The following is a 22,954-nucleotide window of genomic DNA, read 5'->3' on the forward strand; positions in this document are numbered from 1 at the left end:
TTTCAAATTTCATCATTTGAGTTGTTTTTTTAAAAAAAAAAATTTAGCCCTCGACACTAAGACATTAAATAATCAATTTGGTACCGATTTTGGGCGTCACGAGGGTGCTAACCCTTCCTCGTGCGTAACTGACTCCCGAACTTGTTTTCTCAAATTTCGTAGACCAAATTTGTTTTTAAGGTGAGTCGATCACACCTAAATTACGGATCGGTGGCGACTCCAGTTTTTATTTTTAAAGTCGACAACTAGATTTTTGTTTTCAAAAAAACGGTTTCGACAGAAATAAAATGTCCATTTTAGGCATGTTATTATCAAGTAACAAATATGTATTTAAATAATATTTAAATTAGTTAATATTATTATATTTTAGTAATAATATAAAAAAATTATTATAACTTGTTGTTAATATTTTAATATATGAAATATAAATTGTAAATATTTTTAAGCAATAAATATTGATTATTTATAAAATTTAATTAGAATATATAAAATATATTTTAAATATTTAAATATAACCATTAAATATTTGTAATTAGTATTTTAAAAATATTTTTTTATTTTTAATTAATGATTTTAATACAATTGTAATTAAGCACCATGAAAAAAAAAGAAAAATACCATGTTATTAGAGGGATGAAAGAATAATTAAGCACCTAAAGTGCTTTTGGGAGAAAAAAAACTAAAATTTTTAGCTTCTCCTTTTCAGTTCCTTTTCAGAAATGCTTTTTGAAAAACTAAAAATTTCAGCTAAAAGTAACTTATTCTTCATAGCTTTTCTTTTAAAAGTGCTTTTGAAATCAGAAGTATTTTTTTAAGCAATGAAAAATTGACCCTTAGTCTTGTTCACCTGTACTTCCTAAAAGCATTTTTTATTGAAAAAATGCTTTTCCCTTAACTTATATATCGAACAAACTTCAGTTAACTTAAAAAACCCATTTAAGAAGTCTTTTTTCTCCCGTTGAAAAAGTTGAATTTGTTTAACTTTTTCAAGGCCAAAAGTGGTTTTGGCTAATTAATTACTTTTTTATCCTTATCATTTTTCACGTTTCTTCTTTATTTCTTCTTCTCTCCGGTTCTTTTTTTATTTTCCTTCCATTTTCTTTAAGATCTTCAAGGTAAGGTTCTCTCACTCTCTCTCTTTCTTTCTAATCTCCCTAATATCATCTTCTCATTTTAACTCCCCATTTAATTATTTTCATTTTTTCCCCATTTCAGGTGAGCTTCCTCCGATGAGCCTCTATGGTATAAAAATTTCATTTTTCCCCCATTTAACTTGTGTTAAATTATGCCAATAGGATTTCATTTAACTCTTGGTCGTTATGCTTGGAATATATTCTAGCATTTGACTCTGTTGTTGTGTTAAATCCTCTGAGCCCTTAAGTAGAAACCTGGGAAGGCCAACCTTGTATCCTATTTTTTTAACATATTAAACTTGTTCTCTATTTTTCTGACATCTTCTTGACTTTGCTATTATATTTGGTTAGATTAGATGTAGGTATTTTATACAAATCAAAATGTTTGATTCTTCAAAATACAGTAGCAAGGGTCAAAGAGATGATGTGGATAGTAGGATTTGCTGGGTTTTATGTATTTCAGCTATTCTTAGCTCATATCCTTCTTCGACAAGTCAGTTACATAAGACAAATCAATGTGAAAATGTTAGTAAATTTCAGAAATTAACGAATAATCTGTAGACTATATCAGTTGTTGTATATTTACCATGCAAAGACCATTGACTGCAATGATTAAACGTCAAGAAGAAAAAGACAATTACTAGCTAGGAAACTTGAAAACTAATTGCAATTTAAAACAAAGGGTCTTTATAACTGTCTCTCCAAAATAGAACCTAAAACTTCAATTCATGAAAGAATTTACTTTGTTTAAGGCTATTCTTAGTCTTATTTATGTTAAGAAAATCTGAAGAGTAGATAAAGAAAGCAGAAGAGGAGATTAGAATGGAGAAAGTAAGAGAAACAGAAACAGAAAAAGAGTCAAACATCAACAACTTGAATAATTCTCTCCAAATTAAAAACATTATTATAAAAAAAGGTTTATATTCCTTGTTATTCAAATTTAAATTATAATAATATGTTTTAAAAAAATAATTACCAGTTCAATTATTATATGCATCTAAGATTAATTTGATTAAGGCTATTTTACTTTGTTTTTCCTTTTCTTCTATTAAATGAAAATATTCATAAGCATAGACTGATGGATACATCTAAATATAACAATATTAATTCTAGATGGAACATTCTTTGGTGTCAATTATAAAAATAAAATGCTTAACTTATATAATTAAGGGTTGATTTGCAGGATGAAGCTATAAATTTAACTTAGAAAAGGTTAATTACCATTGTAGTTTTTTTAGTAAAGAAATAAGGATCCAAAGTTATCTCTGAAAGTTTCATAGAATAAAGTATTTGACATACGAATGTGCAATGGATTTTGATTTGTTCCTTCCCCAAGTTGAGATGGATCTATAATGGTGAGGTAGCCAACTATTATTTTAATTCTTTTTTTTTCTCATTTTTTTAGTAGTTGCAACTAATTGCAGGATTTAGATCAGAAATTCATTTAAAGTTTAATGAAATGATGAATTTTTTTTTTGCCTTTAATCCATGTCAGATAAAATATACTTATGTGACATTTGATTTTCTTGATTACTTTACTGGCTGAAACAAACATGTTCATATACACAATAGATGAGTACTTCGGCGGTTGAAGTTAGTGGTGAAAAAGTCAAAGCATAGTGGGATAAGAGATTGACAGAAATATTTTATGATATTTATATTAAAGAGATATTGAAAGGCAATAGGTCTGGTACTCATTTCACAAAAGATAGATGGTTGTATATAATGACCAATTTCGAGAAAGAAACATGCAAGGCTTATTCACAAAGACAACTTAAAAATAGATGGGATGTCTTGAAGAAAGAATGGAAGGCTTGGAAGAAACTTAAAGATGGAGATACTGGTCTAGGATGGAATCCTATAAAAAGAACTGTTGATGCATCAGATGATTGGTAGGAAAGTAGGCTAAAGGTACATTACTAATTCTAGATATTTTTGTTTTTTCTTATTTATGAGGTTATTGATAATTTCTTTTATTAAACTACTATTTCATTCGTAGGTTGTGCCTTAAGCTAAAAAATTTAGAACATTGGGCATTGATCTTGAATTCAAAGGGAAGTTGGACCAAATGTTCATAGGAGTAGTTGTAATAGGTGATAAAGCATGAGCACTTTCTTCTGGTACACTCCGTAATTTTTTGAGGATGTTGACAATGACATACCTGAAGAGAATAAGGAAGAAAATGTGAGAAATGATGTTCATATTTTAAATGATGTTAACATTTCAAATGATGTTCACATTGATGGAAACAGTCAAAAAAGGAAAACACCTGAGATATCAACTTCATGTTTTAAAACTGGAAAGAAGAAATCCGCAAAGCAAATTGGAGAGCCTGCAAGATTGTCTAGTCAAATAGAAAAATTATGCAATGTAGTTGACAATATGAGTCAAGCCACATCTAGTTTGATTCCTGTTATGGATCTGTATGGTAATCCACAAGCAGTCAAAGTGTTTGATAGCATGTCAGAGGAAGTTCCAGAAGCTAGTCCGCTATATTTTTTCTCATTGAGATTATTACTCAAAAAGGACAAGCGAATTATATTTTTATCAATTAATCCCAAGATGAGAATTTTGTGGCTTAAGATAGAAATAGAGGATAGTTGAAAATTTTCTAGTCTTCTAGGGTCTAGAAATATCTACTATGTGACTAAACAACTATGTTAAACTAGTTTTATCAATAGTTATTTATGTTTGGTTTCTGGATATTGAATTTATATTCTACTTATTTATGTATAATCTAGTTTTATCAATAGTTGTTTATATTTGATTTTGGATATAAAACTTGTTCACAGGTGATGAGTGTGGTTGACAATTTCAGCGGTGATAAAAGTGATGATGAAAGGGAAAATAAAGAGATATTACAACGCATGAAATGTTTTAACCGATTATTAGTTGTTACATCTTCTTCCGTGCAATTATATTATGAGAAGTATTTATTGAAGCAACCATGCATGGATTCAAAACAGTCAGGTGAAGGATGGATCCAAGAGATCTTTAATGGTCATGAATCACATTGTATGATTAATTTTAGGATGTCTAAAATTGTATTCACAAGTTTGTTGGTAGTTTCGGAGACAATATAAACTTGTAAACTTTAAGACGCATATCTTCTCATGAAATGTTGAAAATTTTTTTGTACATCTTGGGCACTGGTGCAAAAGTTTTCCAATGTCGAAAAAAATTTCAAAGATTTGGAGCGACAATAAGTCGATACATTGCAATTGTACTTGAGAAAGTTTCAAAGATGGCGATTGATCTAATTGCACCCAAAGATCATTTTTTAGCTCAATACCCGAACAAATATGTAATGATTCTAGATATGTGCCGCATTGTAAGGTTAAAACTGAATATTATATTATTATATTTTAATATTTTTGGTCGATTAAAAATATGTATAAGACTAATATGATTATTTGTTCAGGATTGCATAGGTACAATTGATGGTACTTATATTGCCACTATTCTTCCATCAAATGAACAAATTTCCTATATTGAAAGAAAATGTGTCCCGACTCAGAATGTTATGAGAGTGTATGATTTTAATATGTGTTTCACCTTTGTTATGACTGGACGGAAAGGACCGACGCATGACACTAGAATATTTCTTGATGCAATTCAAGATTCAAAATACAAATTTTCGCACCCACCAAATGGTAAGATATTTCATTTATTTCTCTTTTTTTTAAATAATAAAGTATAAGCTCTTTAATTGATAATTTTAAAAAACAAACAATTCTTGAATTAATTGTTTGTTATATTATGACATGTAGAAAAATATTATCTTGTTGATTCTAGATATCCTCAAATGAAAGGTTATCTTGGACCATATAGAGGTCAACGATATCATTTACTTGACTTTCGTAGAGGTAGAATGATATCTAGTAAAGAAGAGATATTAAACTATTCACATTCATCATTACGCAGTGTGATTGAATAAAATTTTGGTGCTTTGAAAAAGAATAGGCCATTTTAAGGGATATGCTAAGTTATAGTTTTAAAAAGCAAACGATGATCGTTGTTGCTATAATGGCGATACACAATTTTATCTGAAAATTTATCGGTTAAAATTATGCAAGTTTTATGGAATACAAAAACATTAACAGGGCATATGAGAATATTATTGATCCAGAAGATGTGCATGATGGATAAAGTGATGATGATGATGATGGTGGTGGTGAATCAAACAATTGAAGTGGTTTTGAAATAGAATTAACAAGAGATGCTATAACTTCTAGTTTAATGAATTCACTTTAAATTGTAAATGCTAATGTAAAATTTTTGATGATGTATTTGGTATATAAATATTACTCCTTTTTGAAACTTTAATCCAAACGCATACAATATTTTAATTTGTTAGGTTTATCTTTTCTATGTTATATTAATATCTATTATGGGTTATATATTCAAATTACATTTTAAAATAAAATAATACAAATGTGCTAAAATCATTAATTAAAAATTAAATAAAATATTTTTAAAAATAATACAACTGTGTTCATATCTAAATACAAATATTTAATGATTATATTTAAATATTTAAAATATAGTTTATATATTCTAATTAAATTTTATAAATAATTAATATTCATTAATTAATATTCATTACTTAGAAATATTTAAAATTAATAATTCATATATTAAAACATTAACAATAAGTTATAATAAATTATTTGTTTATACTTTTGCTAAAATATCATAATATTAACTAATTTGAACATTATTTAAATGCATATTTGTTACTTTATAATACCATGTCTAAAATGGACATTTTATTTCTCAAAAGTACTTTTTGACAACAATACTAAACACTCATATCTTAAATCAAACTTTTCAAAAGTATTTCTCAAAAGTACTTTTCTACTGCACTTTTTAAAAGCACTTTTCAAAAGCAATGCTAAACTAACCCTTAGTGTAACATCCCTAACCCATCTCTTTTGCCAGATTTGGGTTATGGAGTATTACTATATAATTTGAAACATTTAACTTCAAAGAGAAAAAATTATTCAAATTAAATACTAACATTCAAATAAACATTTTATTTAAAGTAAAAAAGCACTTATGGGATTTGAACCGAGCCTACGGGGCCTTAAAAATAGTTTGGGAACATTCAAGAACCATTTTGAAATAATTTTTTTAAAAAAAATTAATAAATTTTGGAAACAAAGGTCACATGGCCGAGTGACATAGCCTAGGTCGTGTGGCTTGAAGACATGGCCATGTGATCAATCGTGTACAATTCGAAGTATGAGACACACGGTCGTGCCCTAACCCGTGTGCTAGACTGTGTGCATTCGAAGTTAGGTCACATGGCCATGTCACCAGGCTGTGTAACTGATCTGGCGTAATTTGGTGTAGCAGATTAAACTAATTTTCGCACTTAAGAAGCCTGAATACAAGCATTTTTGCTATATTTTAGTTAAGTTTCTTTAGTTTTACTTACATTCAATAAAATGTGTAAATTGAGTCTTTTATTGACCGTAAGGGACAAATGAGGCCTAACGGAGAGCTAACGTACCTTGTGAGTGTGTAGAAGACCATTAGAAGACATTTTAGACCAATATTGGATGCTATGTCGTAACACGAGAAGCCCGATGTCGCAACACAGAGAGTAGAATGGAGAAAGTATGAAACTGTCTTCAATGTTGTGACACAGCCTGAGGGTGTCGCAACATACCCCTGAAGACTTCTCAATGAGGGTATATTGCCACCTCTGTCGCAAAACATGTTCTGTTGTGTCGCGACATCGACTTTGGGACAAAAATTAAACATGAAGCAAGGGCGTTTTGATTTGCACAATCAAACCTAAAGCTCGAGGACATCAACTAACCTTGGGTTAAAGACAATGACCAGCTAAAATGTAGTAATAGGCTCCTTTGACATATGTTATAGACATCATTCCTTTAGCCTAGATTCTCTTTGTAAAATTAAATTTAATTTTCTTTCATTCTTAGGTTTTAGATATATTTTTATCTGTTCTTGTTGATTTCAAGAGATCTAAATTGTGGAAGCATTCAAACTCTGTGGATTCGCGCTTAATTTCAATACAACCAGGCTCTTTTATTTACTTTATCTTGTTGATTTAATTAGCATGGCTTCTTTTTATTTCGATTTCATATTGTCTATGAAAGTCATGAGGAACTAATCCCTCTGTGGGGGATTAGTGAGTGGAGGTATGATCTATTAATTATTTTATAGGGTCACTCAATGAGCCAGCTATTTAGGAAAAGAAGAACGTGAAACAAACCCTACGCCTGACAACCCCAAAAAACACATCAAGGTGAAAATTAACCCAAAATTGGTATTACCCATTTGTGAACACATTCACCCCAAACTAGTCTAGACTGTGAGGTCGAAAGATAAGTAGTTCTTGCTGACTCGTTATGTTAGTGAAAGATCAGAAGATCTTGCTAGGGTAGTGACTAGTTGATTGACGAGGAACTCGAGCCAATAGTTGATGGGGATTACCGAAGCAATCTAATTACCCATAAAAAGACTTGATTTACTCTACCCTTCTATCTTTTGAATTTAATCACCCATAATCAAGATTTGATTTGCTTTACTTTTCTATCTCCTGAATTTTATTTACTTTATGTTAATTTATTTTCTTATTCTAAATGCTTTCTTTTATGCTCTCGTACTATAATTTATTTAAAGTACTAATTAGATCATTTAGTGTTCAGGTTAAAATTGATCTAGCGATCGCCTCCCTTGGGTATGATCCTCAAAGTACTCACCTACTTTATTGTAAAACTATATTACAACTCGACCCGTATGCTTACGGATACAGCCTTGTCATTTTATTTTTTTTGCAGTATTCACACTATGGAAGCTAGTACGTACGAAGGTAGTCAAGTTGTTGGCTCCGATGCTGGGGAGGCAACATATTTATATTGATTTTAATTTTTTCATTTTAAAAGAATAATTAGAGAATTTGTAGGTTATAGTTACGACTTTAAATTTATTTTGTCAATTAACACTTCTAACATTTGTTTCTTGGAATGCTAGACACCGTCAATCTAATAATCAATTAGCACGAAGTCATGGATGACTTTTTTATGTGGTCTGACGAAGACTTCGATTATGACGAAGATATTTACGAAAAAGAAATCTGTGAAGATTGAGAGATCTAAGAGAATCAATGATTACTAATGCTTGAATTAAGTCAACTCCGAGGAAAAAGCCTAGTTCTTCCCCAAGATGATAATGACCACAATAATATGCCATCAGAAAGGTACTAAGAGGTGCAAAGTCCAGAATTGAGCAAAGAAAAGAATGTCGTTTTTTACGCTTGTGAAAAAAGAGAAATCCCAGGCTATTATCTATCTCAGTAGACAAAAGAACATTCAGACAAATTGAACGCAACTGCCGAAAGAGGAAACATAGAACTAGTAGGGGAAATGGTCAACGAACCGCAGAATCAGATTAAGATGGAACTCATTGTCCCATAAATTTTGGGTTTTGCCCATAAGGCCGAAATACGAGATTAGTATAAGACTAACCAATCAACAGAAATAATGGTAATGGTTGATCTAGTGGAGGAGTGCCTGTCAATTCTAGAATCCCTGGAGCAAAATAAAGAGGTTTTAGTAGTTTTAGCTATTGAACCTAAATTGTCTAACCTTTACTTGACCTTAGTCTTAAACCAAGCACCTCAGTGATTTGACGGCCTAGAAATTTTCTGGATGCTGAATAGAATTGAAAAAATTATACATAGGCAGGACCTATGATAATATAGCAAGATTTGGTCAAGCTAGAAAACTAATGAGCATAGGCCTTAAGCTGTAGGCATTGTGGAAAGTTTAGTCATTGCAAAAGCCATGAAAGAAATATTTCTGTAGACAAATGGAGGAAATTAAAAGATCTCAAATGGATGAATTTAAAAGTATACAGAGCTTGAATCTAAAAGGCTCAGTGCAAAATCCCTTACTCATTCCTTTGCCTCCCTTTGTGCCAATCACCACCTCAAGTACACCTGAAAAACTATTATGGAGTGATGAAATGAGTAGAGACATAATAAGAGACAAGTATGAACCATACTTTTCGACTTTCTTACGAAGCAACCATGATAAGCAAAGTATAAAGTGGTTGTATCATTATGTGGCTTTGTAAATAGTTAATAGTTATGACATGTGGAAAGAGTTATCGGTTATTAAAGTAGGCCGAAAAGGTAGATTCAGAGAAAGAGACAACTACAAATGAAGAGAATGGCATGATCGGTGTTGGAATAATACAAATAGAAACAAATTACAGGGAACCCATCGGTGTATATTGACTAAGCTGACGGACGAGTCTGATAGCAAGACCTAACATCCTTATATAAGACTCTTACTAATTGCACATATTGTATATTTCACTAACCAATTCATTAACATATTACAAGTAGGTCAAAGATAGGTCTAACAAGCATTTGAAGCATTCTGAAATCAAAAATCGAGGAAACAAAGTCAACGTCATGACACAAAAAATTCTATGTCGTAAAATTATGGGCAGTAACGATGAAGTTCAAAAATCAGCATATTCAAAAATCAACCTAATATCACGACATCACTGACCTGTGCCGCAACATAGAAGACAATTTTTAGAATTTCAAAATTACAAGGTGTGTCGCGACACCGAACCCCAGTGTCGCGACATCGCTGCCAATTTTTGCAGGGTCGACCCGACCCATTCACGCAACCCGACAAAATAACCCTTATTATACCTAGCTTTTAACTCTAAAAACACTCTTTTAAAACATAAAAACATTCGTTTAATATAATCTAACCTCATTCTAACACCAAACCTCTTCTAAAACCCCTTTAAAACCCTTAAATCTTAAAACCTCTTTTCTCTTTAAACCCTAAATCCCAATCATTCATTCCAAATTCCAAAAAAAGGTATATTGGAAGGAGTTGTCATCGAAAAAACAAAGAGGAGGTGCAAAGAAGTTCAACAAAAGTTGAGGTTCAAGTATTCTCAACGTTTCCTACTATTTTATTGATTACTATTCATATAATTGTTGAAATATTGGCTATCATATGCCTCTTAGAAAGAACAAGAGAACTCATGTTCTAGAAACACCCAGTGTTTCCAGCCTTGTACAGGTCCACCATTTGAATGTTGATAAATATTTTCTTAAGTCACAAGGACGACTGTTGATTTAGGAACGAGGGTTCGAATCCTCTATGGATCTTTGCAAGGAAATCTGGACGTTGGTTGATTTCATCATTGGGAGCGATTCTGTGTCACCCCTAATGAAAATGCGGTGGTCCATATAGTCCATGAATTTTATGCTTCACTTAAGCATCAGACAGTGAGAGACGGGATAAGGGTATATGTGACTTCTATCACGGTTTGAGGAAAAGAAGTACCATTGTACCCTATTGATATTTGTGAATTTTATGAAGTCTCGTTTTATGAAAAAAAATTTATTAATGAAATTAACTATGATAGATTGAATAATATTAATATGGAAGAGGTCATAAAGTATTTGACTCAAGGTAGGAGAGTTTGGAACTATACCAGATATGGAGATGCCAATGAATTTTAATCAGGCAACCATGTTTCAGGTTGCCAAAATGTGGATGCAATTCATTGGCACCAGGATTGCATCTGCATTAAACATTTGTAATATTAATATTTTTCGAGCTATTTTGTTATATGACCTTTTGTAGTGAAAACAAATTTGTGCAAGGTGTTGGATTGTTCGCGAAATGAAACGATGTGTGCAGAGCTAGAAAGCTGGACTTTTCTTTCCTCATTTAGTGACAGTGTTATGCCGAAGGGCAAAAGTGTCCATAAGTGAAAACAAACAATTCATGAAGCCAACACGGAGCATAATCAGAGATACATTATATACACAGTACGTTGAGCTTTACCACAAGCAGATTACTGAATGGAACCAACGAAGGAAAGAAAAGGCGGATGTTCCAGCTTCATTAAAAAAGAAAGAACAGTTGAGAACAAGAAAAGGAGCCCGTGGAAGCACAAAAGGACTTGTAATTCGTAACCCAAGCTGACAATCACATTCAAAAGCTGACAATCACATTCAAAAGGTGGGAGCTCCCATAAAAAAATATAGCTTGGGTAAAGGCAAGGCACCTATAGAGCAATGGTGCTCCCATCCTCTTGATGATTCGAAGGAGGATTGATTTTTATTTTTGTTATTTTTAAAAGACTTGTATTAATTTTTAGATACTTTTAATTTTAACCTTGTAGGAGTATGATAATATCAGTTTTTATATAGTAGTTTGTTTAAGTTTTCTCTATAAGAACCCAACACAAAGGAGACACAAGCAATTCAAGCTTAACACGATCAAAGGAGGAAGCACCCACCATTAGTAATTGGAGTGACCACGATCAATCGGGTAACTTCTTTCCTTATCTGTTTATGGACTACATATTAAGGACAACGTGTCAACTAAAGTGTGGTGGGGGGAGAGAGGTAACATAGAAAACATGTTTATTTTCAATTTCTACATTTTCTTTGATTTTTTCTTGTCTTTGGTGTGCTTGAGCTTGTAGAAATAGAAGTGATTGGTTAGGAGTATGTACATAGGTTGCTTGTGTTTATGAATAAATTTGGCATGATGGGAGGTGATTTTAGATTTTTTAGCATTAGACTACTAAAGTTCTATATGTTACACTGTAAACAAGCATTAAACAATCAACTGTACCAAGTGATGTAGAAAATATAAGGAAACGAGCATCCTAATACGAATGATAAATGATTGAATTTGTATTTGTTTGGTTGATTAAGTTTGTGCATGTGGAGATATTTAGGGATGACCTAAGACATTGTCTAGAACATATCTAGAGCTAAAAAACTATCATATTTATATTTCACGTTTAGTACCGATCTTTAAGCTTGTTGACATTTGTTGATGAACCCCATTACAAACCACTAAGCTTTAAATGTTAATTTTTATTTACCCTTTTTCTTTGGTCCCACACTGCACGACTATAGACATCTAGCCATACGTATTGAGGGTTAAGTAGACACATCACGACAAAATTAGAAGAAATGGAGTGAAATAAGAAAGATTGGTGTGATATAGGAACATATAAGTTAGCCTAATGTGCGAAACAAAAAGAAAAATCCAAAAAGGAAATTAGTACGAGTAGAAAACAAAATCTTAAAATAGTGAAAAAACCATTCATGAGTGAGATGTATTGAAAAAGTGAAAAGTGACAGTCATGAAAGAAAAACTTGTTTATTAGTGCAAAAAAACTTGTAAGGCTAGCCAATAGTTACTATGAATTCTTATATATGGAGAGAAAAGGAAGGTGAGAAAAGAAGAAATAAGGCGGTAAGTGGGTAAGAGTCACTAAGGGGGAAGAATAGGAATCAATATGATGTGCCAAACTATTTTCGTGTTTGTGATCCTTTTGATACTTACTATTTTTGAATTCCATACATGTCCTAAGCCTTAGAACGTTACAAGCCGAAAACCTTATGTGACCTAAACATCCTTATGCATGAATGGACGTCATACTAAACATACACATAAACGACCATTTGTATTTTGCTCGGATAATCAAAGTGCTTGTACGATTTATTGATGGATTCCTATAGGTGAGACCCTTAATACTTGTATATTTTTGTAACATATTGAAATTAGATGTTTGTGATCAAAAGTGGTAAGTCATACTAATCATAATTGCAATACACCTAAACGAGGTCTAGTAATTTCGAATATATTTTTCGGGTTCTGAGTGTGAAATTAAGAATTTATAGAGTTTCTAGTAATTTTTAATATAATTTAAGAGGTTAATTTCATCTAAAATCGATTAAACAATAATCCATAAAATTAAAAAAAATAATTCTGAAAATTTAATTTTAAAGACTTAAAATAATTATTAGTGAAAATTATCAATTTGGGTTGAAAAAGAATTTTAAAATAATTTTTATTGGGAGTAACTTGAGTAAAATTTAAATATTAATTAAATATGATTTAATTATAAAATAAGAGAAAATTTAGAGTATTTATATGAAAAATAAACCTTAAAATTCATAATTTTAGAGGGAAAGTATTTAATGGTAAAGTAAGGGAAATGTGGGAGTAGGCAAATTTTCCAATTTTTAAATTTCTAGTGGGTGGTTTCAATTTTAAAACTAATGTATCTAGCTCACTTTTCACACATTTTACATCCGATTAGAGAGTTTTAAAATTCTTTTTCTTTGCATGATTTTAAAGACCTATCATCAGAGAATAGATCCAACCAATTTCCTCTTCAGAATACTCTCTCAATTCACCTGAAATTATTCTCAAAAGTAGCCAAAAATATTCTAAAATTTTTCAAGTTTCTTGAATCAAGATTTTCAATTAATGAATTTAAAGTGAATCAAAGGTAATTTTCAATCCTAAACTTATTTTTATGATGATTAGAAATATTTTTACATGATTTGAGAGTCAATTAAAGGATTTTTATCAATGTCATCTTTTTTCAAGAACACATGGTTCTTTAATGGTGGATCTCGAATTTTGAGAGGAAATCCACAAATCAATAAATGTTCCAACTCAAAATGGATCCATTAAAAGGTTTTTGATCTCATTTATCATGATTAAATATGATTTGTGAGATAATTTAAAGAAATCTGAATTTCACCATCTTCATGAATCGATTTTCCGAAATTTTGTGAAATTAATTTAAATATGAAATTGATGCTTAGTATAAGTGTATTTAGTCTAGTATTGATGATTGAGAAGTGTTTAGGAGGGCTGGAGAGATCGATTTTGTGAGGATTCGAGTTTTCGACTTGATGTTAAAAATCTGGTAATGTATCTTTGTGAGAGGATTTCAATTTTGTCACGACTTAGGTGGCTAATGTAATGCTTCGAATTCAAGCTAGTCCATCCTAGTCGGGGGTGTCACAATGATAAAGTTGTTAGTAAGCATGAAATGCTTATGTCATATGCTCCGAAGGTAATACTTGTATGATATTTGTTGAAGGGTCGTGACCTTTATTTCTTATTTTTGTTTATGTTGCTTGAGGAGAAGCAATGACTTAAGGGTGGAGGAGTTTAATTTGCCGTAATTCAGTGTAGCAGATTAAAGCTAGTTTTCACACTTATGGATCCTGAATACAAGCATTTTCGTTATATTTTAGTTAAGTTTCTTTAGCTTTACTTACATTCAATAAAATGTGCAAATTAAGTCTTTTGTTGACCTTAAGGGCCGAATAAGGCCTAAGGGGAGAGCTAACGTACCTTGTGCGTGTGTAGGAGACCATTAGATGGCATTTTAGTCTAATACTAGACGCTATTTCACAACACGAGAGGCTCGATGTCGCAATATAGAAAGCGAAATAGAAAAAGTACAAAACTATCTTTGATGTCGCAATATAGAAAGCGAAATGGAGAAAGTATGAAACTATCTTCGATGTCACGACACACTGATGGTGTTGCGACACACCCCTGAAGACATCTCAAGGAGTATACTGGCACCTCTATTGCGACATAGGTTCTATTGTGTTGCGACATCAATTCTGGGACAGAAATTAAACATGAAGTAAGGGCATTTTTATCTGTACAATCAAACCTAAAGGTCGAGGACGTCAGCTACCCTAGGGTTAAGGACGACGAGCACCTAAAAGTTATAAATGGACTCATTTGGTACATGTTATAGACATAATTTCTTTAGCCTAGATTATCTTTGTAAAATTTAGTTCAATTTTCTTTCATTCTTAGGTTTTAGATTTCTTTTATTTTTTCTTGTTGATTTTAAGAGATCTGAATTGTGGAAGCATTCAAACTCTATGGATTCACGTTTAATTTCAATACAATTAGGCTCTTTCTTTTACTTTATCTTGTCGTAACTAGCATGATTTCTTTTTATTTCGATTTCATATTGTCTATGAAAGTCATGAGGAACTAATCCCCTTGTGGGGGATTACCAAGTGGAGGTATGATCTATTAATTGTTTTATAAGGTTACTCAACAGATCAACTGTTATGGAAAGGAAGAACGTGAAACAAACACTGGGCCTAACAACCCCGAAAAGTCATCAAGGTGGAAATTAACTGAAAATTGGTATTGTCCATTTGTGAACACTTTCACCTCAAACTAGTTTGAACTGTGAGGTCAAAAGATAAGTAGTTCTTGCTGACTCGTTATATTAGTGGAAGATTGGAAGATCCTGCTAGGGTAGCGACTAGTTGATTGACGAGAAACCTGAGGTAACAGTCGATGAGGATTATCGAAGCAAGCTAATCACCCATAATCAAGATTTCATTTACTCTTCTATCTCCTAATTTTATTTACTATATGTTATTTTAATTTCTTATTCTGAACACTTAAAAAACCCCTCTTTTATGCTCTCATAGTATAATTTATTTAAAGTACTAACTAGATCTTTTAGTATTTAGGTTAAAATTGATCTAGCGCTCGCCTGTATTAGGTACAATCCTCGGAGTACTCACCTACTTCGTTGTAAAAATATATTACAACTTGACCCATATACTTTCAGATACTGTCTTTTCGTTCTATATTTTATTGCAGTATTATGTCTAGAGGCAACCTTTAACTCTTTTTGACCATGTGGTTCATCCTGTACTTAAAATAAAAATATACAACCGTGTGACAACCCGTGTCCCAGGTCGTATGCTCTCTAAATTACCCCTAATGCAAGCCTTACACACCAAGCCAATCAATTTCTAGATACTTTCACATGATTAAATCACATTCAAGGACACCAAAAAAATGCCAAAAATCATTCATCCTATTTCTAACCAATATGCTATCAATAGGCACCACAATTCATACACCAAATCAACTCTAGTACAAAACTAAAAATCCACACCTTAAACATATAACAATCATACCAAAAAGTCATTTCATTCTCAGTATAAACCATAATGACTTTAACACTTTCCATAGGCATAACCAAAGTGTCCATAAAACACCTAATTTTAGACATTTACAAGCAAAACAAAAAACATATATGCAAGTAGCTACAAGTAAGATCAATTCACACCATATTGGAAAAATAGCTCAAAACACCTATTACATGTCATTTATAACCATCAACTAAGTAATAAAAAACTACCAAAGAGAAGGATGGATAGTGTGATTGTACTCCGACGAGATTCCAATCGATCGAGCTTTTCGATGATCTACAAGAAAAAGAAAACAACTACATAGGCAACTAGTACTTAGTAAGCTCGTATAAAGGAAACTTAAACTTACCGAACATATTATGTTTAAAACAACCAACCATAATTTCATTAAATCATAAGCATAATTTTGTTTCCTAAACACACTTCACAGGGTTGGTAAGTGTATAAATCAACATATAAATCCAACCAACTTATGGAACATACCACAATAAGTATTCAATATATATTTCATCCATCATGTATTTAAATAATACCCTTTTCATTTCAAGCACATACATCAACATTTTTCATTTCATCTTGTAATAACATTGACCATTTCATATACTTACATATTCAGATTAAACTTTAATCACCCATCGAACCAAATGGAATATCATTAGATACTCGAGAATTGCTCACATAAGCTGTGATTGGAACATGTAATCATATATGCTCACAAGAGCTGTAGGTCGCGATGTTAAGCTACACGATGCTGCTCACACGAGCTGTGGGGAATTGACAACAAATGTAGGACCCCAGCTATCGGTAGAACATCCAAGACCAGCACCCGAAATCGTATAACCCCTAATGACATGTCATTTGTATCTTAAGTTTTCACAAGGCTCAAATGGGACTATTGTACAAATCCAATTATTTTATTTTCATTACATAATGCTATTCAAACATGCTTTAAGGAAATATACATTCTCAAATATAACATTCAATTTAACTAACATCATAATTTGATCCAATATAAAAACATCATACAACTATCAATCAAAATTATACATAGCATAATATTTATTAACATTACATTCAAAACATCATTTAATAAGTTTAATACTTATATAAACTTACCTCGACAAAAACGATTGCAAAAACAGAGTCGACAACTAGTTTGAAACTTTAGTTTTTCCTCAATTTAAATTCGATTATTGCGTTTCTTGATCTAAATAGTATTTTCATTCAATTAATACTATTCTAGAACTTAAATAAGTAATTTTATACAGTTAACCCCTTCCATCATTATTTTAAAAAATTACCCTAATATTTTAACTTTTGTATGATTTAGTCTCTAAACCTAAAACTTGTAAAATTGCGATTTTAAAAGAAAAACCATAGTAGTTGGTTTTCCTAGGGGTCAATTACAGCCCATATCTTTCATTAATTCACCCTATTTTCATTGGATTTTAATATTTTAACAATTTAATCCCTAAATATTAAAATCATTAAAAATCACTTAACAAATTACTTCTTTTTAGCTACCAACCTTAATAATCTATCAACCAAGTTCAAAAACACTTTAATTTTATCAATGGCAAAAAACGTTTAACAATTTTACAAATTAACCCTCGGGTTAGCTAGATTAAGCTAATACAGTAACAGAAACATAAAAATCATTAAAAATAGACTGAAACTTCATACCATGCAATTGAAATTTCTTTGGTCGAAGCTTGCTCCTCCCTTGGCTATGGTTTTTCCGTTCTAGGGTGAAAGAAAGGATGAAAATGATGATTATTTCATATTGTTTTACTTTATTATTTACCTAAAATTATTATTTTTAATTATTCTTCATCTATCTGCTCCTTTGTAGTACATTTCTAAAATAAGACCTTGGTTTTTCTCTATTTTTTTTTATTTTTCGCTAGATCTGGTGGTTTTTTATTCTTTAGTTTGGGTTTTGTTTGTATATGAAGGAATCTAAAATAGAGGCTAACATGGCCAAGTTGCGTATATCAGATGGGAAGAAGGAGAAAGTCCTACAAATTGAGGGAATTTTCGAGGGAAATCACAGGCTGTATGATCTATGCTTTGTGGGTTTCCTTACTGCTAGTGTGGTTTAATTTCAAGTTATGTGAAATACGTTAGCAAATCTCTGGCATCCTTTAAGAGACATTGAGATCTCGGATCTAGGGGAGAAGAGATTTTTGTTTAGGTTTTCTCATCAGGTTGATTTCGAGTGAGTGATAAAAGGGGCGCCCTAGACTTTTAAGAATCGTCTATTGATTTTTCATCGGTTTCTAAGAAGAAAGAGGGTGAGCAATTTCTAGCTTATCAAACTAATTTATCGACAATCACTTGGGGGCATGTCGACCGAAGATTATGAGTTGGAATGTTCATGGATTGAGGAGTCCATGAGTATTAAGGAGGCTTCAACATATGTTGAAACTTCACAATTCCTAAGTTGTCTTATTGATGGAGTTGAAGTTGGATTCTGTCAGAATGGAGAGAGTGTGTCATCTGAGGGGTTTGTGCATGGTATTGATGTTCCAGTAGTGGGTACGAAGGGGCTTTAGTTTTGGGTGGAAGATTGATATTGACATTAATTTGTGAAATTTTTTTACTAACCATATTGATGTGGATATTTATGGTCCCGATGATGGAATTAATTTGAGGCTGACAGGGTTTTATGGCTCTCCTAATATGAGAAACTGTAGTACATCTTGGCATCTATTTTGAAGCTTAGGGAGGGATTAGAATTTGTCGTGGTTGGTACATTTTACTCTTTTAAAAAGAAAGGGAGTGTTTTGCGTGATGATAGAAGGATAGGAGAGTTTCAACGGGTGTTGAGGGACTTCCAATTGGAGGATTTAGGTTTTAAAGGTCCTTCGTTTACTTGCGAGATGGGCAACTTTGAGCATAATAATATAATGGAAAGGTTGGATAGGGTAGTTATGAATTTTGCTTGGCGGGTAAAGTTTCCAAATTTTGTGGTGTGCCACTTGCCTCACTCATTTGTTGATCATTGTCCTCTATTGTTGGTAATAGATAAGGGGGAGGGGAATATTCAGAGTAATCATTTTCGGTTTGAAGCATCTTGGACGTTAGAAGATTCATGTGAAGCTAAAGTTCGTAAACTTTGGGAGCAGAGTAGGGGTACTCTTCCACATCGGCTTGAGTTGTTGGGGCATGGTTTGGAATCTTGGGCTGATAGGTTGAGAAAGGAGAAGGGTAGAAGGTAGAGGCATCTTTGTAGAAAGATTGAGGAATTTAACTTGGGCGAATGGGATAATGATAGCATTTTCAATCTTATGGAGAGTAAAATTGATTTGAATTTGGAGTTAGAGAAAGAAGGAATGTATTGGGAGCAAAGAGCACGTGTGAATTAGTTAAAGCATGGTGATCGTAATATGAGTTTCGTTCATCGTATAACATTTCAAAGGAAAAGGATGAACATGGTGAAATGGTTGGATAAGGGAGATGGTCATGTAACTAGTGATGTAGGGGAGGTGAATGAAATTGCCAGGGAGTATTTTATGGAGTTATTTACCTTTTAGGGATTGTGCGATTCTGATCATATTTTGGGGGGTGTTAATGGGTGTATTTTGGAGGACATGAATCAATGCCTCACGACCTGATATGAAAGAGATAAGATGCTTATAGCAAAGAAAGCAATGGTGCCCACAAAGGCGTCAGGACCTAATGGTTTTCCTGCTCTATTCTTTCAAAATTATTGGCATATTGTAAGAGAGGAGGTGGGAACTTATTGTGTTAATACCGAAAACATCAAAACCGAATAATATGAAAAATTTTCACCCTATAAGGCTCTGCTCGGTGTTGCATAAAATTATCTCTAAAACCGTGGCTAATCATTTCCAAAAAGTTCTAAGTTGTTGTATTGATGAAGCGCAAAGTGCTTTCATTCCTAAGAGGTTAATTATTGATAATATTTTGCTTGCGTATGAGATCTTAGAGGTGTTTAAATGGAAAAGGATTGGTATGAAGGGTTATTTTCCCCTTAAACTCGATATGAGTAAGACATATAATGGGGTGGAATGGGAGTTCTTGAGGAAGATGCTTTTGAAGATGGGTTTTGTGGAAAGATGGGTTGGTTTTATTCATAATTGTGTGAGCTCAGTAACCTATTCTGTAATTCTCAATGGAGAGGTGAGTCAAAGGTTTTCACCCCGGAGGGGACTTCGTGAAAGAGATTTGCTTAGCCCGTATTTGTTTTTAATATAAAGTGAATGTTTATCCTCGATGCGCATGGCAAGTCAGAGTAGATTAATCAAAGGCGCAAGAATCGATAGGGGGACCAGAAATTTCTTATATTCTGTTTGCTGAAGATTGTATCTTATTAGGGGGTTACGTGAGAGAAGCAATGTTTCTACAATAGATTCTTAAAGAATACAAGGAAGCGTTGGGCCAATGTGTTAATTATGAAAAATTTGCTATCTATTTCAGTTCAAATGTGGGGGATGATATAAGGTATGAGATATCAAGGTGCTTGGAGGTTAGTATTTCAACTGACCCTTAAAGATACTTAGACTTAACTATTATGGTTGGAATGAGTGAAAGGCGGGCGTTTCAAGGATTAAAGGACCGTATGCGGTGTCACATTAACAATTGGTGTGTGAAAGCATTGTCTCAAGGGGAAAATAAGTTTTTATAAAGAGTGTTCTACAAGCTATTCTCACTTTAACGATGTCTTGCTTTTTATTACCAACTTCATTATGTCAAGATCTAGAGCATATTATCTCTCATTATTTGTGGCAAAAATTTTATGGTAAGCAAAGGATTCATTGGTGTGCATGGTCTATGTTGTGTTCATTGAAACACCATGGTGGGATGGGTTTTCAAGATCTTAGTAAGTTTAATTTTGCTCTTTTGGCCAAGTAGGGTTGGCGTTTAATTAAAGATCAGAGTTTATTATTGGCGCGATTGTTTAAAGCTAAATATTACCCTAATTTTGATTTTTTGAAAGCTAGTTTATGAGTCTACCCATCTTATACCTAAAAGAGTATATGATCTACAAAGGGTCTGCTTCTGAGGGCCTGGGCTAGCAAGTAGGCACAGGCACAAGCATTGACATATAAGAGGATAGCTGGGTCCCTGGTCTACCTATACAAAAAATTCAGGCTATGGATGAGAACATACATTATAGAAAAACATTTGATTTAATTGTTCATCAAGAACGGGTGTGGGATGTGGGAATAATTACTAGTTGTTTTGATCTTGATGTGGCGAGTAGGATTCAATGTATTCCTCTTGCCTCGCATCCTCAACCGGATATGGTGGTTTGGCGAGTTGAACCCGCAGGTGAGTATACCATTCAGAGCAGTTACAGATTATTACAAGGAAATAAAGAGTTAAATGAAAATGCAGTGGATTGTTACAATATTTTTTACAAGAAGCTATGGAAACTAAAAATTCCAAAAAAGGTTAAAATCACAGTCTGACGCATTTCCAAGAATCTAATTCCTAATTCACACAACTTGTACAATAGACGCTTGGTGGGTTCTACGTTTTGCCCAAAGTGTGTACGGGGTGTGGAGGATTTGGAGCATGACTTTCGGGATTATCCTTTTGTTGCTGTTGTTGGGACCTATTGAATATTAAATGGAATGGTGAAGAGGGCGGTCACAATTTTCAAGATTGGTTACTGAGAATGTTTCAAAACTCTTCGGAATATACCCATAGGCAGATTTCATGTATGATCTGGTTCCTCTAGTTAGAGAGAAATAAATGGGTGCATGACAGATCGTTTGCCTCGTCATAATAGATTGTAAGTAAGATTTCGTCCTATATGTATGAACTTAATGTAATTGAGAAGAAATTACCTGTTACGAAAGTGGGTTTTGAGAGGTGGAGACCACTAGATGAACCTTTCGTTAAGATAAATTTTGATCCGGCATTTCATGTTCTTACTTCAAATTCCTGTTCAGGGATAATTATCAAAGATGGTAGATCTAGAACTATTGTTGAAAAAGTAACTGTAAATGGAAACATACCGTCGGTCTTTGCGGCTGAGGCACTTGCATGCCTTTAAGCGCTTAGATTGGGGGTGGATCTTGGTTTTAAAAGGGTGGTGGTGGAAGGGGATTCTCTTTCTGTGATAAAGAAAACGAACTCAAGTTGTGTTGATAGATCAGCATTGGGGCGTATATTCATGACATTAGAATTGAACAACGAAAATTTGGAGACTGTGAGGTTATTTATGTCCCCGAGAGGTGAACATATTGGCTTATTTCCTAGTACAAGAGGGATGGAGAAGGGGAGATGGTCTAAATCTGGAAAATAGTTACCTGGTAGAGATGGTGGCTTTGAACTGTAGGGGTGTTGGAGAGGACGACGGAGCGGGTGTTGGAATGGCTTGTGGGTAGTTGATGTTTTATTCAAAAGGGTTTTGGTGATGGGGATTTTTTATGAGGGCGATAAGAACGATTGGTTTTCTGAAAGCAGGGATTAAAGGAAATGGCGGTTTCCAATGGTTTTCTGACCTACTCCTGTTGTTTGTAGTCTCCCATGGTCTACACGTGTATTCATTATGGTGCGTGGCTTTTCTGTCTAGGCTGGAGTTGCTTGTTTTGTTTTCTTTTTGCTGCTATTTGTTTTTCCGAGCTTTTGTTTCAACTGTTTTAGTTTCTTTTAATAAAATCTTCAGTTGGATGTTATTAAAAAAAGTTTATTATTTACCTAATTAGCAAATTAACCTTTCAATTTAAAATTTTTTCACTAAATACCAAGTCACAACCGTCCTATACCACAACCAAGGGTATATTTGCTCAATAAGGCCCTCCACTCTTGTTTCCTAGCTAATATAACACCTTTAGCTTATAGAATCTAACTTATGCAGGTTTTACGATTTAGTCCTTTTCACTTAATTAACTAACTAAATGTTAAAATTTTTAAACCAAATTTTAGCATGACTCTAGTAAATACTCATAAATATTAAATAATTAATAAAGTACTAACTCGCTCGTCAAAAATCGTGGTCTCAAAACTACTATTTCCAACATCACTA

The 22,954-nt window shown here is 32.8% G+C and overlaps 2 long non-coding RNA genes across 15 annotated transcripts; one reads left to right on the forward strand and one right to left on the reverse strand.

Moving 5' to 3' along the window:
• Positions 1-851: 851 nt before the first annotated feature.
• On the forward strand, positions 852-4,346 carry LOC107892061 (uncharacterized). Its single transcript, XR_001682438.2, has 3 exons — positions 852-1,115; positions 1,216-3,044; positions 3,926-4,346. It is a non-coding gene; the product is annotated as an uncharacterized lncRNA (long non-coding RNA).
• Positions 2,805-22,558, reverse strand: LOC107892060 (uncharacterized). Of its 14 annotated transcripts, XR_005918731.1 has the most exons (6): positions 21,942-22,545; positions 17,635-21,867; positions 16,161-16,227; positions 9,061-9,105; positions 3,403-3,465; positions 2,805-3,294 (listed from the first exon to the last, which is right to left on the reverse strand). It is a non-coding gene; the product is annotated as an uncharacterized lncRNA (long non-coding RNA). The 14 variants fall into 14 exon arrangements; XR_005918726.1 differs by lacking the exon at positions 2,805-3,294 and having other exon boundaries at positions 3,306-3,465; positions 16,161-21,867; positions 21,942-22,546; XR_005918730.1 differs by lacking the exons at positions 2,805-3,294; positions 3,403-3,465; positions 9,061-9,105 and having other exon boundaries at positions 15,934-16,227; positions 17,635-17,694; positions 20,943-21,867; positions 21,942-22,538.
• Between the last annotated feature and the right edge of the window lie 396 nt (positions 22,559-22,954).

The sequence above is a fragment of the Gossypium hirsutum genome, chromosome D09 (assembly GCF_007990345.1).
Source record: "Gossypium hirsutum isolate 1008001.06 chromosome D09, Gossypium_hirsutum_v2.1, whole genome shotgun sequence".
Classification (NCBI taxonomy): domain Eukaryota; kingdom Viridiplantae; phylum Streptophyta; class Magnoliopsida; order Malvales; family Malvaceae; genus Gossypium; species Gossypium hirsutum.